This window comes from Diceros bicornis, chromosome 31 (genome assembly GCF_020826845.1).
Source record: "Diceros bicornis minor isolate mBicDic1 chromosome 31, mDicBic1.mat.cur, whole genome shotgun sequence".
NCBI lineage: Eukaryota > Metazoa > Chordata > Mammalia > Perissodactyla > Rhinocerotidae > Diceros > Diceros bicornis.
The window spans coordinates 37,727,649-37,744,270 of NC_080770.1; positions in this window are offsets into that span (position 1 = coordinate 37,727,649).

Below are 16,622 nucleotides of genomic sequence, written 5' to 3' on the forward strand. Positions count from 1 at the left end.
AGAGAGAGTGAGAGACAGACAGACAGACAGGCAGGGAAAGAGTGAGAGATCCCTGACCTCTGAGTATCTGCATCCACCACTGCTGCCAACTCACAGGCCATCCCACTTCCCCCCCTCCATCCCCATCCCCAGGCGCGGCCCCCCGGGGCCAGCCACACCACGGAGAGGCCCCTTCATGGTCACCTCCGTGCTGTCCCTTCCGGGCCTGACCCCACTGCAGGGGAACCGGTTCAGACAATCCAATCGTCTACATGTCCCTCTCCATGACAATTGTCTTGTCCAGTCTCACATGCCCAAACCGCACCCCCAACATCCTCCTTTGTCTGCAGCTGGAGATAGGAGGAGAATCTCTGCCATTGTGTTGAGAGACTCAGTTTCGCGGGTTTCTCCCCTGTACACGTGTTCTTAAGCTGGGTATTATTTTCTCCAGCGAACCTGTCTTGTGAAGGATTTGGCCAGCCATAAGAAGCTTCAGGGAAGAGGCGGAGGGGCTTCTCTCTCCGCCCCCGACAGCCCTGAGCTGGGTCAGTGCCTCAGACCTGGCCAGGGGCAGCCCATCCCCCGGCGCCCTCTCCCGGGGCATCCCAGGAAAGCTTCACAGCCAGCCCCACCCCACTCGCCACTGCCAGGACCATCGGCCTCCCTCGGGAGGACGGGGCAGGACAGGGAACCGGGTGTGGGAGGCCGCCAGATCTCAGCTCTGGCACACAGGCTGCCAGGCTGCCTGGTCCTCTGAGGGGGCCCAGCACACGCCCCAGGAAACTTGGCGGCAGGCCCCGGGGCTCTCTCCTCTGGAACTCGTCCACTTGAAAGGGGCCTGGCCCAGGTGGCTGGTTCGACCGGTTGGAAAGAAATCTTTTTCTTCTCTGAGAGACTGTTGCTTGTCATCTCCTGGACATGAGATGACAGACAATTGTTCCCATTTCCCTTTCTACTTGAAACCTGATGGATACATTGCCCACTGCCTTTAGAGACTGCAGGTCTTTCTGAAACTCTTTTCAGTGCGCTGGCTTACTTCAGCATCATTTCATTGTTCCATCCGAAATTCCTTTCAGTTGGATCTATTTTCCTTTCTAATCCTTTTGTATACCTAGATATTTAAAAGCTGCTCAAATCTGTAGTGGAGAAAAGTTGGGTTACAACTCTTTCAGACAGCATGTAAACCCACATTTTAGGGTTTCTACACAAAACGTCTCTGCCATGTTTCTAGCAGATCTCCTTCCATATATTTTCCTCCAAGACTTCCTGTGACAAAATTGCCTTTCTAAAAGCCAGTCCTCCGTTCACTCTCTTGGCCAGTCACGTTTCCATAGAAAGAAAAAGGACTGGATTTTCCAAAGATGCAACAAGAATGATCAAGTCCCGATTCACACCTAGATATCCTGCTCCTGTTCTCCATGAATTGCAAAATTGAAGTTAATTATCTCGTTCATTTTGTCTAAATCTATTGGGTCACTTTGGCACTGAGCCCCTAAGCTGGTCCACAGCCTGCTTCAGCAGACACCAAACTCTCTCTCAAGTGCCTGCATTCGTGTGCTGAGTAGGTATTGTATTTATTTAGATCGTATTCAACAAAAGATCTTCACGGATTCACTCAAGTACTTAAGCATCTACTATGTGCCCAAAGGTCTTGAAATGTTGGGGGTCTGCAAGGAAGACAGATATGCCTAAACAGATAAATTACACTACTGAAATCATTTGAATGAAAGAGATGTGAATAAACTGCCGTGGGACTCCAGGCAAAGAACCCCCATGGGTTGACCTACAACTAAGAGATACAGCTCTGTCCTGGGGCTCTGAGGAGAAAAACAGCCACCATGGGGGGTGGACAGGCTCTGTACCATCTAAGGAAAGGAAAAGGAAGGGAGAGAAGATAAAGAGAAAACAAGAGAAACGGAAAGGTTTTCTTCTTCTGAGTGTTTCTGCCACCCACTTTTGGAGCACACTGCTTGCTGATGTCCTTTCCGGCCAGTCTTATCCTTCAGCCGGCTTCAGGAGACTTCACCAATTCGATTGTAAGGAGCTGGGCTCCTCCGTGCAGGCAATGCCAACTCCGGAGGGAGCCAGGAGGGGAGCCAAAGATTCACAGGACTCTGCAGCCCTTCTGCAGCTCACTGGTGTGGAGGGGCACCGAGGCTTCACCTTGGCCTCTGTCTCCAAGTTCACATAAAGGAGGGTCGGTTCCTTCCTCGCTAGATGAGCGTGGAGAGAAACCTCCTTCACAGAAGGGATTATGGAATAATTAAAGTCAGAGCCTTGAACAAGGCAAAGGGTTAGCACCATGAATCTGAAGTGACTGGACATGTGAATTAGTAACCAGTAGGACGAGGAGCTGAAGACAAAAAAAGAAAAAAGGCAAGAAACCAGTTCTCGATTTTCTAAGATGGAAATGCAAGTCTTTCTTCTTCCAAAAGAAAAAAGTCATTGAACCCTTTCCTTGAAAATAAAACTGAAAGGGGCCACATGTTGCAAAGAAGGGTTTTAACCGTGATGTCACTACACAATCATGTGTAGCCATCAGTTGTTAAGTGCACTGCAAATAGTTCACACCTTAACAATTATGTTACCAAAGTTCGCAGTTGAGAAATATAGACACACACACATATACATATATATACATGTAAGAAAAGAGTAGAGTGTGTGCCAATTGCTCACTGTACTATTGACAATATCACTCTTACAACTGAAAGCATGACTAGGAGAGAGAAGGTGGTGTGACCCTAGATTGCTAGAGTCACAGCAAGAAAAGTTAAGAAAGTGCCATCAGGTCATTTGGACAAAAGAATGCTATATGGCTGTTGGGTTTATAAGAGATCCATTGGAGAAAAACAAGTCACTACATTAAATTATTTTCTACTTACCTGCATCACCCTCTCCAAGAACACATATTCTAAAATGAGACAAGTTATTACATTAAAAATGACCGGCTCTGGCATTTGGAAAACTACATCAAATAATGAAGTAAAAACTGGGTTACAAACATCCTGGTATCAACTCCAACTACCGTCTTTTACCAAACTAAAACTCTAATGATCACTAATTCACTTGCAATCTAGTGCTCCTCCCATATACAAAATCAACAACTTCCAATGTGTCATAACTTTTTTAAAATTTCCCTAACATTTTAGAGGATAATGTAAATATGTCTCCTGGAAAAGTTGAGAAAGATGGAGACACTAGGAAAGGAAAAGACGAAAATACTCCCCTAATCAATGATGTAAAACACAAGGCATGAACAACTGTGAAAAGAATTCTCTATGACATTGATCAAGTCTACTATCTCTACGCCTGGCTCTTTCCTATCAGTCATTTGATACATAAACAAATAGAATAGTGTATTTCATGGGATCAATTCTTTTAGTGGCGTGCTTTCCCTTTGACCACTACATATGCTTTTATGTGTTTGCTTTATTTTCAGGCGGCGTCACATCAGAACACCCTCATCTCGGCAGATCTTTGCCTTAAGGAACCCTACCTCGGCCCTTGATCAACTGTACTCTGTGTTATGGTCAACTCAGAGCCCTACATGGATCAGTGTTTCCTACCGCCTCTCTCCCGTGCGTTGCTCATGTCAGGGAGTATAGTCCACCGAGTGAACAGTAAGCAGTCTTCCCAAAGCATCAGATATGAAAAGGAGGAGACGCGGGGTTGGGTGTGGGACCCCATTCCGTGCCTCAGTGCAGACAAGCTAGAGGTCAATGCATCCCTCCAGAGACTGGGAGAAAAACAGGAGGTTATGAGCACGAGGTTCCCTCTGCAGGCCTTGAAGCAGGGACCTGGAATCAAACTGCTGACACCGTGGATCGTGGTTGGTTTGACAGGGAACTCACGAGGAAGATAAGGACGTGAAATAATGAAAATCATAAGAACAGCAGCGAACACTTCTACTGAGCCAAGGACTGCACCCTGAATGTAAACTCTGTGCTGGAACATATCTTAACTCACATGACCCTGAAAGCATCCCGACGTAGTCAATGTTGTTCTTTGCACCATTTGCTAGATGAAGAGACTGGGTACAGTGGCTAGAAAACTCAGCCAGGTTACAAAGCGGATAAATGGCCGAGCCCAAGCTCAGTGCTCCTCTGTGATGCTCTTGGACTACAACTCCAAGTGAAGTCTCTAACGACTATCTCCGCTCGCACTGCCAACACCATCGTCCTCCGTGGAGTGGATGGAGGCAGGCGTGGGCAGGGCAGGGAGCCGGGTGTGGCAGGCCGCCAGATCTAAGGTCTGGCACACAGGTTGCCAGGTGGCTCCCTCCTCTGAGGGGGCCCAGCACACGCCCCAGGGGACTTGGCGGCAGGCCCCAGGGCCCTTTCCCCCGGATCTTGTCCACTTGAAAAGGGCCTGGCCCAGGTGGCCGGTTGGGCTGGTTGGCCAGCCTCCTTTGGACAAAGCAGGCGAGCCCAGCCAGCCTTCCAGTCGCCCCCGGCGTGGCACCAGCGCCCTCAGGCCCAGGGCCTCACGCGTGCCCTCCAACGCGGATTTCTCCTCAGAGCCGTGGCCTGGGCACTAGGAAGGCCAGGCCCTCCCGACTCCAGAGATGATGCTGGGACCCGTCGCCGGAAGGGCCTGCCCGTGTGGCAGCGGCTCCCCAAGCCGGCGGCCTGCTGGGGCCTCACTCACTGCTTGGCCATAAGCCTGTCTCGGCCCTTCGGATTCCACAGAGCCTTTCCTCCACCTGGCTGGAGTCGACAAGTGCGGGCGTGGGGTGAGGCCGTGGTTTTGCCTTTCCAGGAAGAAATGAGGCCCGGGCAAAAGCAGCTGGCCGAGGCAGAGCCTTGACCTGGCACCCCAGTCGGCCTTTGGCCACCAGGTCCAGACCACCGCTTCCAAAGAAGGGAAGCGGCCGGCCAGCTGATTGCAAGTGGGGGATGGGAGGGAGACAACAGCTGAAGCCAAGTCCAGCAGGGCGTTGGCGTTCCTTCTTCAGCTGGGACTGGCCTGGCCTGGCGGGCGGGCGGGGCCTTCACTGAGGACCCCCGAGGCCCGCCCTAGGCCCTGGCGGTGGCGGGTGGCGCATGCGCCCTTGGCCTCAGGGGTTGAACCCAAGCCCACAGGGCACTCAAAGCAGCCGGAGAAAGAAGGGGCCAGGGGAGAGGAAGGCAGGTAGGCGAGGCGGGCAGGGCTCGCCCACCTCTTCTCCTCAGGTCCCCGAGAGAGAAAGAGAGAGAGAGAGAGAGTGAGAGACAGACAGACAGACAGGCAGGGAAAGAGTGAGAGATCCCTGACCTCTGAGTATCTGCATCCACCACTGCTGCCAACTCACAGGCCATCCCACTTCCCCCCCTCCATCCCCATCCCCAGGCGCGGCCCCCCGGGGCCAGCCACACCACGGAGAGGCCCCTTCATGGTCACCTCCGTGCTGTCCCTTCCGGGCCTGACCCCACTGCAGGGGAACCGGTTCAGACAATCCAATCGTCTACATGTCCCTCTCCATGACAATTGTCTTGTCCAGTCTCACATGCCCAAACCGCACCCCCAACATCCTCCTTTGTCTGCAGCTGGAGATAGGAGGAGAATCTCTGCCATTGTGTTGAGAGACTCAGTTTCGCGGGTTTCTCCCCTGTACACGTGTTCTTAAGCTGGGTATTATTTTCTCCAGCGAACCTGTCTTGTGAAGGATTTGGCCAGCCATAAGAAGCTTCAGGGAAGAGGCGGAGGGGCTTCTCTCTCCGCCCCCGACAGCCCTGAGCTGGGTCAGTGCCTCAGACCTGGCCAGGGGCAGCCCATCCCCCGGCGCCCTCTCCCGGGGCATCCCAGGAAAGCTTCACAGCCAGCCCCACCCCACTCGCCACTGCCAGGACCATCGGCCTCCCTCGGGAGGACGGGGCAGGACAGGGAACCGGGTGTGGGAGGCCGCCAGATCTCAGCTCTGGCACACAGGCTGCCAGGCTGCCTGGTCCTCTGAGGGGGCCCAGCACACGCCCCAGGAAACTTGGCAGCAGGCCCCGGGGCTCTCTCCTCTGGAACTCGTCCACTTGAAAGGGGCCTGGCCCAGGTGGCTGGTTCGACCGGTTGGAAAGAAATCTTTTTCTTCTCTGAGAGACTGTTGCTTGTCATCTCCTGGACATGAGATGACAGACAATTGTTCCCATTTCCCTTTCTACTTGAAACCTGATGGATACGTTGCCCACTGCCTTTAGAGACTGCAGGTCTTTCTGAAACTCTTTTCAGTGCGCTGGCTTACTTCAGCATCATTTCATTGTTCCATCCGAAATTCCTTTCAGTTGGATCTATTTTCCTTTCTAATCCTTTTGTATACTTAGATATTTAAAAGCTGCTCAAATCTGTAGTGGAGAAAAGTTGGGTTACACTCTTTCAGACAGCACGTAAACCCAAATTTTAGGTTTTTGTGGGAGCCCAAGATTTGGCCACCCTGAAATCTCTTTCTTTACCTTGGTTGTTTTATCTAGGGACATTTGACCTCCCCCACTAACTGCCTAACGTATTTGACATGGTGGTTCCTTTCTGGAACAGATCTATCATGATGTATGTAAAGATAACCTAGGGTAAATGTTGCAATAGGAAAGGCACCAACAAGCCCATCTTATCAGACGTTCTGTCTCTCTGGCCACATTCTCTGTATTACCCTTCCAGGAGTTGCCAGACAATCATTTACATTTATAAGGGAAATCCCCTTTGTAAAGGTATATCCGTCTCTGTTTTGAGAAGAGAGCAGGATGGCCTCATTTCTAAAGGCTTATCAATGTGGAAGTTGAGGCCTTAAAGCTGCATAATAACCGTACTCTGGTTTACTGTGCTTTAGTGGTAATCTCCTTTAACTGACTCCCTCCACCCCCAAAGTCCTCCTTTGTCATTGGCTGAACATGGTATTTAAGACGAGAATTTCTGCTATTGTGTTGAGAAACGCAGTGTCCCTGCTTTCTCCCATGTATACATGTTATTAAACATGATAATATTTTTTCCTACTAACCTGTCTTGGTAATTATTTGGCTAGCCATAAGAACCTAAAGGAAAAGCACAGAGGGAGATTCTCCCTCTTCTCCCGTCAGTTTTGGCGCAGTCGCCAGGATCCACACTGTCTGGTAATTTGCCTTCTCTGGCTAAAAGATCTGCCTTTTTGGCAGGTCTAAACACATACTGATTCAAAGTTGCAAGTTGCCTTCTAGCAATAAGTTTGTATAAGACTTCCAAGATGCCCACAGCTGAGAAAAACGGGGTATGATTCCAACTCCTGGAAATAACAACATGCCACATCTCTCTTACTTCCAGCTAGTAAGGATAACATAAATCCTAAAGAAATTTTAGAACAGATTCATATTTGGTGCACTGAAGAGAAATAGCACGTTCTTTGGAGAAGCACGTTCTGAGTCCAAGTTGCAAGTTGCTGTCTAGCAACAAGTTTGTATAGGACTTGCAAAGATTCCCAGAACTGAGCTAGCGTGGGAATGTCGCCAACTCCTAGAAATAACTTCATGCCTAATCTCCCTTACTTCCATCTAGTAAGGATCACATAATTCCTAAAAAATTGTGACAGAGATTCCCAATTAGGGCATTGGGAATGAGTAGCACGTTGCTTTGAGCAAGCACAGTCTCATTGCAGCTGGCAAGCTGCTGTGTAGAAACAAGTTTGTATAGGCCTTGCAAAGATTGCTAGAACTGAGCTAAAGCGGGTATGTCTCTATCTCCTAGAAATAACTTCAAGTCCCATCTCACTTACTTCCATCTAGTAAGGATCACATAAATCTTAAACAAGTTTTGTAACAGATTTCTAATTGGGGCATTGAAAAGAAAGAGCCCGTTCCTTTGAAGAAACACATTCTGATTCCAAGATGCAAGTTGCCTTCTAGCAATAAGTTTGTATAGGACTTCCAAGATGCCCACAGTTGAGAAAAACTGGGTCTGACTCCAAATCCTGGAAATAACATCATGCCCCTTCTCCCTTACTTCATCTAGTAAGGATCACATACATCCTAAAGAAGTTTTGGAACAGATTCATGTTTGGTGCAATGAAGATAAATAGCAATTTCCTTTGAAGAAGCACGTTCTGAGTCCAAGTTACAAGTTGCTGTCTAGCAACAAGTTTGTATAGGACTTGCAAATCTTCCCAGAACGGAACTAGAGTGAGAATGTCTCCAACTCCTAGAAATAACTTCATGCCCGATCTCCCTTACTTCCTTTTATAGTCATATGTGATCTTTATTAGGTGGAAGTAAGGGAGATGGGGCATGAATTTTTTTGTAGGAGTGGAGACATACCCATTGTAGCTCAGTTCTGGGAATCTTTGGAAGTCCTATACAACCTTGTTGCTAGATAGCATTTTGCAACTTGGAATCAGAAAGTGCTTCTTCAAAGGAACGTGCTATTTCCTCTCAATGTCGCAGACTTGAATCTGTTCCAAATATTCTTTCGGATTTATGAGATCCTTACTAGCTGGAAGTAAGGGAGATGGGGCATGAAGTGATTTCCTGAAGTTGGAGTCATACCCTGATTTTCTCAGATGTGGGCGTCTTTGCAAGTCCCATACAAACTGATTGCTAAACAGCAACTTGCAATTTGGAATCAGAATGTGTTTGTTCAAAGGAACGGGCTATTTCTTCTCAATGTGCAAAAAGGGAATATGTGCCAAATCTTGTTTAGGAAATATGTGATCCTTGCTAGATGGAAGTAAGTGAGATGGGGCATGAAGTTATTCTTAGGAAATAGAGAAATACGCACATTTGCTCAGTTCTGGCCATCGTTCTAAGTCCTATACAAACTTGTGTCTACACAGCAGCTGGCACTTTAAATGAGAACGTGCTTGCTGAAAGTAACGTGCTATATGTTCTGAATGTCCGAATTGGGAATCTGGGTCCAAACATTTTTACGAATTATGTGATCCTGACAAGATGGAAGCAAGAGAGATGGGGCATGAAGTTATCTCCAGGAGTTGGAGTCATACCCAGTTTTTCCCAGCTGCGGGCATCTTTGAAAGGGCTATACAAACTTATTGCTAGACATCAACTTGCAATTTGTAATCAGAATGTGTTTCTTCAAAGGAACGGGCTATTTCTTCTCAATGCCCAAAAAGGGAATCTGTACCAAATCTTGTTTAGGAAATATGTGATCCTTACTAGATGGAAGTAAGGCAGATGGGGCATGAAGTTATTTGTAGGATATAGAGACTTACCCACTTTAGCTCAGTTCTGGCAATCATTGAAAGTCCTATACAAACTTGTTTCTACATAGCAGCTTGAACTTGGAATGAGAAAGTGCTTGCTTACAGCAACGTGCTATATGTTCTGAATGCCCGAATTGGGAATCTGTGTCAAAACTTTGTTAGGAATTATGTGATCCTTACTAGCTGGAAGTAAGGGAGTTGGGGCATGAAGTTATTTCTAGGAGTTGGAGACATACCCACTTTAGCTCAGTTCTGGGCATCTTTGAAATACCTATATAAACTTGTTGCTAGAGAGCAACTTGCAACTGGAATCAGAAAGTGCTTCTTCAAAACAACATGCTATTTGTCTCAATGCACCAAACATGAATCTGTTCCAAATCTTCTCTAGGATTTATGTGATCCTTACTAGCTGGAAGTAAGGGAGAAGGGGCATGAAGTTATTTCCAGAAGTTGGAGTCATACCCAGTTTTTCCCAGATGTGGGCATCATTGCAAGGCCTATACAACCTTACTGCTAGACAGCAACTTGCAATTTGGAATCAGAATGTGTTTCTTCAAAGGAACGGGTTATTTCCTCTCAATGCCCAAAAAGGGAATCTGTGCCAAATCTTGTTTAGGAAATATATGATCCTTACTAGGTGGAAGTTAGGGAGATGGGGCATGAAGTTTTTTCTAGGAGATAGAGATATAGCCACATTAGCTCAGTTCTGGAAATCATTGCAAGTCATATACAAATTGTTTCTACCCAGCAGCTTGCAACTTGGAATGAGAAAGTGCTTGCTTAAAGCAACATCCAATATGTTCTGAATGCCCGAATTGGGAATCTGTGTCAAAACATTGTTAGGAATTAAGTGATCCTTACTAGATGGAAGTAAGGGAGATGGGGCATGAAGTTATTTCTAGGAGTTGGAGACATACCCCCTTAGCTCAGTTCTGGGAATATTTGCAAGTCCTATACAAACTTGTTGCTAGATAGCAAATTGGAACTGGAATCAGAAAGTGCTTCTTCAAAAGAACAAGCTATGTCTTCTCAATGCACCAAACATGAATCTGTTCCAAATCTTCTTTAGGATTTATGTGATCCTTACTAGCTGGAAGTAAGGGAGATGGGGCATGAAGTTATTTCCAGGAGTTGGAGTCATACCCGGTTTTTCCCAGCTGTGGGCATCATTGCAAGGCCTATACAAACTTATTGCTAGACAGCAACTTGCAATTTGGAATCAGAATGTGTTTCTTCAAAGGAACGGGTTATTTCTTCTCAATGCCCAAAAAGGGAATCTGTGTCAAATCTTGTTGAGGAAATATGTGATCCTTACTAGCTGGAAGTAAGGGAGATGGGGCATGAAGTTATTTCTAGGAGTTGGAGAAATACCCCCTTTAGCTCACTTCTGGGAATCTTTGCAAGTCCTATACAAACTTGTTGCTAGATAGCAACTTGCAACTGGAATCAGAAAGTGCTTCTTCAAAAGAACATGCTATTTCTTCTCAATGCACCAAACATGAATCTGTTCCAAATCTTCTTTAGAATTTCTGTGATTCTTACTAGCTGGAAGTAAGGGAGATGCGGCATGAAGTTATTTCCTGGAGTTGGAGTCATATCCCGATTTTCACAGCTGTGGCCATCTTTGCAAGTCCTATACAAACTTATTGCTGTACAGCAACATGCAACATGGAATCAGAATGTTTTTCTTCAAAGGAAAAGGCTATTTCTTCTCTATGCTCAAAAAGGGAATCTGTGCCAAATCTTGTTTAGGAAATACCAGCTCCTTACTAGATGGAAGTTAGGGAGAAGTGGCATGAAGTTTTTTCAAGGAGATAGAGATATAACAACTTTAGCTCAGTTCTGGAAATCATTGCAATTCCTATACAAACTTGTTTCTACACAGCAGCTTGCAACTTGGAATGAGAAAGTGCTTGCTTAAAGCAACGTGCTATATGTTCTCAATGCCCGAATTGGGAATCTGTGTCAAAACTTTGTTAGGAAATATGTGATCCTTACTAGATGGAAGTAAGAGACATTGGGCATGAAGTTATTTCTAGGAGTTGGAGACATACCCACTTGAGCTCAGTTCTGGGAATCTTTGAAAGTCCTATACAAACTTGTTCCTACATAGTAACTTGCAACTTGGAATGAGAAAGTGCTTGCTTAAAGCAACGTGCTATATATTCTGAATGTCCGAATTGGAAATCTGTGTCAAAACTTTGTTAGGAATTATGTGATCCTTACTAGATGGAGGTAAGGGAGATGGGGCATGAAGTTATTTCTAGGAGTTGGAGACATACCCACTTTAGCTCAGTTCTGGGAATCTTTGAAAGTCCTATACAAACTTGTTCCTACATAGTAATTTGCAACTTGGAATGAGAAAGATCTTGCTTAGACCAAAGTGCAATATGTTCTGAATGCCCGAATTGGAAATCTGTGTCAAAACTTTGTGAGGAATTATGAGATCCTTACTAGATGGAGGTAAGGGAGATGGGGCATGAAGTTATTTCTAGGAGTTGGAGACATACCCACTTTAGCTCAGTTCTGGGAATCTTTGAAAGTCCTATACAAACTTGTTCCTACATTGTAACTTGCAACTTGGAATGAGCATGTGCTTGCTTAAACCAACGTTCTATATGTTCTGAATGCCCGAATTGGGAATCTGTAGCAAAACTTTGTTAGGAATTATGTGATCCTTAGTATCTGGAAGTAAGGGAGATGGGGCATGAAGTTATTTCTAGGAGTTGGAGACATACCAAGTTTACTTCAGTTCTGGGCATCTTTAAAATAGCTATACAAACTTGTTCCTACATAGTAACTTGCTCCTTGGAATGAGAAAATGTTTGCTTAAAGCAACGTGCTATATGTTCTGAATGGCCGAATTCGGAATCTGTGTCAAAACTTTGTTAGGAATTATGTGATCCTTACTAGATGGAAGTGAGGGAGATGGGGCCTGAAGTTATTTCTAGGAGTTGGAGACATACCCACTTTAGCTCACTTCTGGGGATCTTTGAAAGTCCTATACAAACTTGTTCCTAGATAGTAACTTGCAACTTGGAATGAGAAACTGGTTGCTTAAAGCAACGTGCTACATGTTCTGAATGCCCGAATTGGCAATCTGTGTCAAAAATTTTAGGAATCATGTGATGCTTACTAGATAGAAGTAAGGGAGATGGGTCAGGAAGTTATTTCTGGGAGCTGGAGAAATACCCAATTTAGCTCAGTTCTGGGAATCTTTGAAAGTCCTATACAAACTTGTTCCTAGATAGTAATTTGCAACTTGGAATGAGCATGTGCTTGCTTAAAGCAACGTGCTATATGTTCTGAATGGCCGAATTGGGAATCTGTGTCAAATCTTTGTCAGTAATTATGCGATCCTTACTAGATGGAAGTAAGGGAGATGGGGCATGAAGATATTTCTAGGAGTTGGAGACATACCCAGTTTAACTCAGTTCTGGGAATCTTTGAAAGTCCTATACAAACTTGTTCCTCGATAGTAACTTGCGACTTGGAATGAGAAAGTGCTTGCTTAACGCAACGTGCTATATGTTCTGAATGGCCGAATTAAGAATCTGTGTCAGAACTTTGTTAGGAATTATGTGATCCTTATGAGATGGAACTAAGGGAGATGGGGCATGAAGTTATTTCTAGGAGATGGAGACACACAACACATTAGCTCAGTTCTGGGAATCTTTGAAAGTCCTATACAAACTTGTTCCTAGATAGTAATTTGCAACTTGGAATGAGCATGTGCTTGCTTAAAGCAACGTGCTATATGTTCTGAATGGCCGAATTGGGAATCTGTGTCAAATCTTTGTCAGTAATTATGCGATCCTTACTAGATGGAAGTAAGGGAGATGGGGCATGAAGATATTTCTAGGAGTTGGAGACATACCCAGTTTAACTCAGTTCTGGGGATCTTTGAAAGTCCTATACAAACTTGTTCCTCGATAGTAACTTGCGACTTGGAATGAGAAAGTGCTTGCTTAAAGCAACGTGCTATATGTTCTGAATGGCCGAATTAGGAATCTGTGTCAGAACTTTGTTAGGAATTATGTGATCCTTATGAGATGGAACTAAGGGAGATGGGGCATGAAGTTATTTCTAGGAGATGGAGACACACCCACTTTAGCTCAGTTCTGGGAATCTTTGAAAGTCCTATACAAACTTATTTCTACATAGTAACTTCAACTTGGAATGAGCATTTGTTTGCTTAAAGCAACGTGCTATATGTTCTGAATGCCCGAATTGGGAATCTGTGTCAAACCTTTGTTAGAAATTATGTGATCGTTACTAGCTGGAAGTAATGGAGATGGGGCATGAAGTTATTTCTAGGAGTTGGAGAAATGACCACTTTAGCTCAGTTCTGGGAATCTTTGAAAGTCCTATACAAACTTGTTCCTAGATAGTAACTTGCAACTTGGAATGAGAAAGTGCTTGCTTAAAGCAACGTGCTATATGTTCTGAATGCCCAAATTGGGAATCTCTGTCACAATTTTGTTAGGAATTATGTGATCCTTACTAGCTGGAAGTAAGAGAGCTGGCGCATTAAGTTATTTCTAGGAGTTGAAGACATGCACACTTTAGCTCAGTTCAGGGAATCTTTGAAAGTCCTATACAAACTTGTTCCTACATAGTAACTTGCAAGTTGGAATGAGCATGTGCTTGCTTAAAGCAACGTGCTCTATGTTCTGAATTCCCAAATTGGGAATCTGTGTCAAAACATTGTTAGGAATTATGTGATCCTTACTAGCTGGAAGTAAGGGAGATGGGGCATGAAGTTATTTCTAGGAGTTGGAGACATGCCCACTTTAGCTCAGTTCTGGGAATCTATGAAAGTCCTATACAAACTTGTTCCTCGATTGTAACTTGCAACTTGGAATGAGAAAGTGCTTGCTTAAAGCAACGTGCTATATGTTCTGAATTCCCGAATTGGGAATCTCTGTCACAATTTTGTTAGGAATTATGTGATCCTTACTAGCTGGAACTAAGGGAGCTGGCGCATTAAGTTATTTCTAGGAGTTGAAGATATACACACTTTAGCTCAGTTCAGGGAATCTTTGAAAGTCCTATACAAACTTGTTCATACATAGTAACTTGCAACTTGGAATGAGAAAGTGCTTGCTTAAAGCAAGGTGCTATATGTTCTGAATGCCCGAATTGGGTATCTGTGTCAAAATTTTGTTAGGAACTACCAGCTGGAAGTAAGGGAGATGGGGCGTGAAGTTATTTCTAGGAGTTGGAGACATACCCACTTTAGCTCTGTTCTGGGGATCTTTGAAAGTCCTATACAAACTTGTTCCTACATAGTAACTAGCTGCTTTGAATGAGAAAGTGCTTGCTTACAGAAACGTGCTATATGTTCTGAATGCCCGAATTGAGAATCTGTGTCAAAACTTTGTTAGGAATTATGTGATCCTTACTAGCTGGAAGTAAGGGAGATGGGGCATGATGTTATTTCTAGGAGTTGGAGACATGCCCACTTTGGCTCAGTTGTGGGGATCTTTGAAAGTCCTATACAAACTTGTTCCTAGATAGTAACTTGCTAGTTGGAATGAGAAAGTGCTTGCTTCAAGCAACTTGCTATATGGTCTGAATTCCCAAATTGGGAATCTGTGTCAAACTTTGTTAGGGATTATGTGATCCTTAGTAGCTGGTAGTAAGGGAGATGGGGCATGAAGTTATTTCTAGGAGTTGGAGATATACCCACTTTAGCTCAGTTCTGGGAATCTTTGAATGTCCTATACAAACTTGTTCCTACATAGTAACTTGCAACTTGGAATGAGAAAATGTTTGCTTAAAGCAAAGTGCTATATGTTCTGAATGCCCGAATTCGGAATCTGTGTCAAAACTTTGTTAGGAATTATGTGATCCTTACTAGCTGAAAGTGAGGGAGATGGGGCCTGAAGTTATTTCTTGGATTTGGAGACACACCCACTTTAGCTCACTTCTGGGGATCTTTGAAAGTCCTATACAAACTTGTTCCTAGATAGTAACTTGCAACTTGGAATGAGAAACTGGTTGCTTAAAGCAACGTGCTACATGTTCTGAATGCCCGAATTGGCAATCTGTGTCAAAACTTTTTTAGGAATCATGTGATGCTTACTAGATAGAAGTAAGGGAGATGGGTCAGGAAGTTATTTCTGGGAGCTGGAGAAATTCCCACTTTAGCTCAGTTCTGGGAATCTTTGAAAGTCCTATACAAACTTGTTCCTAGATAGTAAATTGCAACTTGGAATGAGCATGTGCTTGCTTAAAGCAACGTGCTATATGTTCTGAATGGCCGAATTGGGAATCTGTGTCAAATCTTTGTCAGTAATTATGCGATCCTTACTAGATGGAAGTAAGGGAGATGGGGCATGAAGATATTTCGAGGAGTTGGAGACATACCCAGTTTAACTCAGTTCTGGGAATCTTTGAAAGTCCTATACAAACTTGTTCCTCGATAGTAACTTGCGACTTGGAATGAGAAAGAGCTTGCTTAAAGCAACGTGCTATATGTTCTGAATGGCCGAATTAGGAATCTGTGTCAGAACTTTGTTAGGAATTATGTGATCCTTATGAGATGGAACTAAGGGAGATGGGGCATGAAGTTATTTCTATGAGATGGAGACATACCCACATTAGCTCAGTTCTGGGAATCTTTGAAAGTCCTATACAAACTTGTTCCTAGAGAGTAACTTGCAACTTCGAATGAGACATTGCTTGCTTAAAGCAACGTGCTACATGTTCTGAATGCCCGAATTGGGAATCTGTGTCAAAACATTGTTAGGAATTATGTGATCCTTACTAGCTGGAAGTAAGGGAGATGGGTCATGAAGTTATTTCTAGGAGTTGGAGACATACCACTTTATCTCAGTTCTGGGAATCTTTGAAAGTCCTATACAAACTTATTTCTACGTAGTAACTTCCACTTGGAATGAGCATGTTTTTGCTTAAAACAACGTGCTATATGTTCTGAATGCCCGATTTGGGAATCTGTGTCAAAACTTTGTTAGAAATTATGTGATCCTTACTAGCTGGAAGTAATGGAGATGGGGCATGAAGATATTTCTAGGAGTTGGAGAAATGACCACTTTAGCTCAGTTCTGGGAATCTTTGAAAGTCCTATACAAACTTGTTCCTAGATAGTAACTTGCAACTTGGAATGAGAAAGTGCTTGCTTAAAGCAACGTGCTATATGTTCTGAATGCCCGAATTGGGAATCTCTGTCACAATTTTGTTAGGAATTATGTGATCCTTACTAGCTGGAAGTAAGGGAGCTGGCGTATTAAGTTATTTCTAGGAGTTGAAGACATGCACACTTTAGCTCAGTTCAGGGAATCTTTGAAACTCCTATACAAACTTGTTCCTACATAGTAACTTGCAAGTTGGAATGAGCATGTGCTTGCTTAAAGCAACGTGCTCTATGTTCTGAATTCCCAAATTTGGAATCTGTGTCAAAACTTTGTTAGGAATTATGTGATCCTTACTAGCTGGAAGTAAGGGAGATGGGGCATGAAGTTATTTCTAGGAG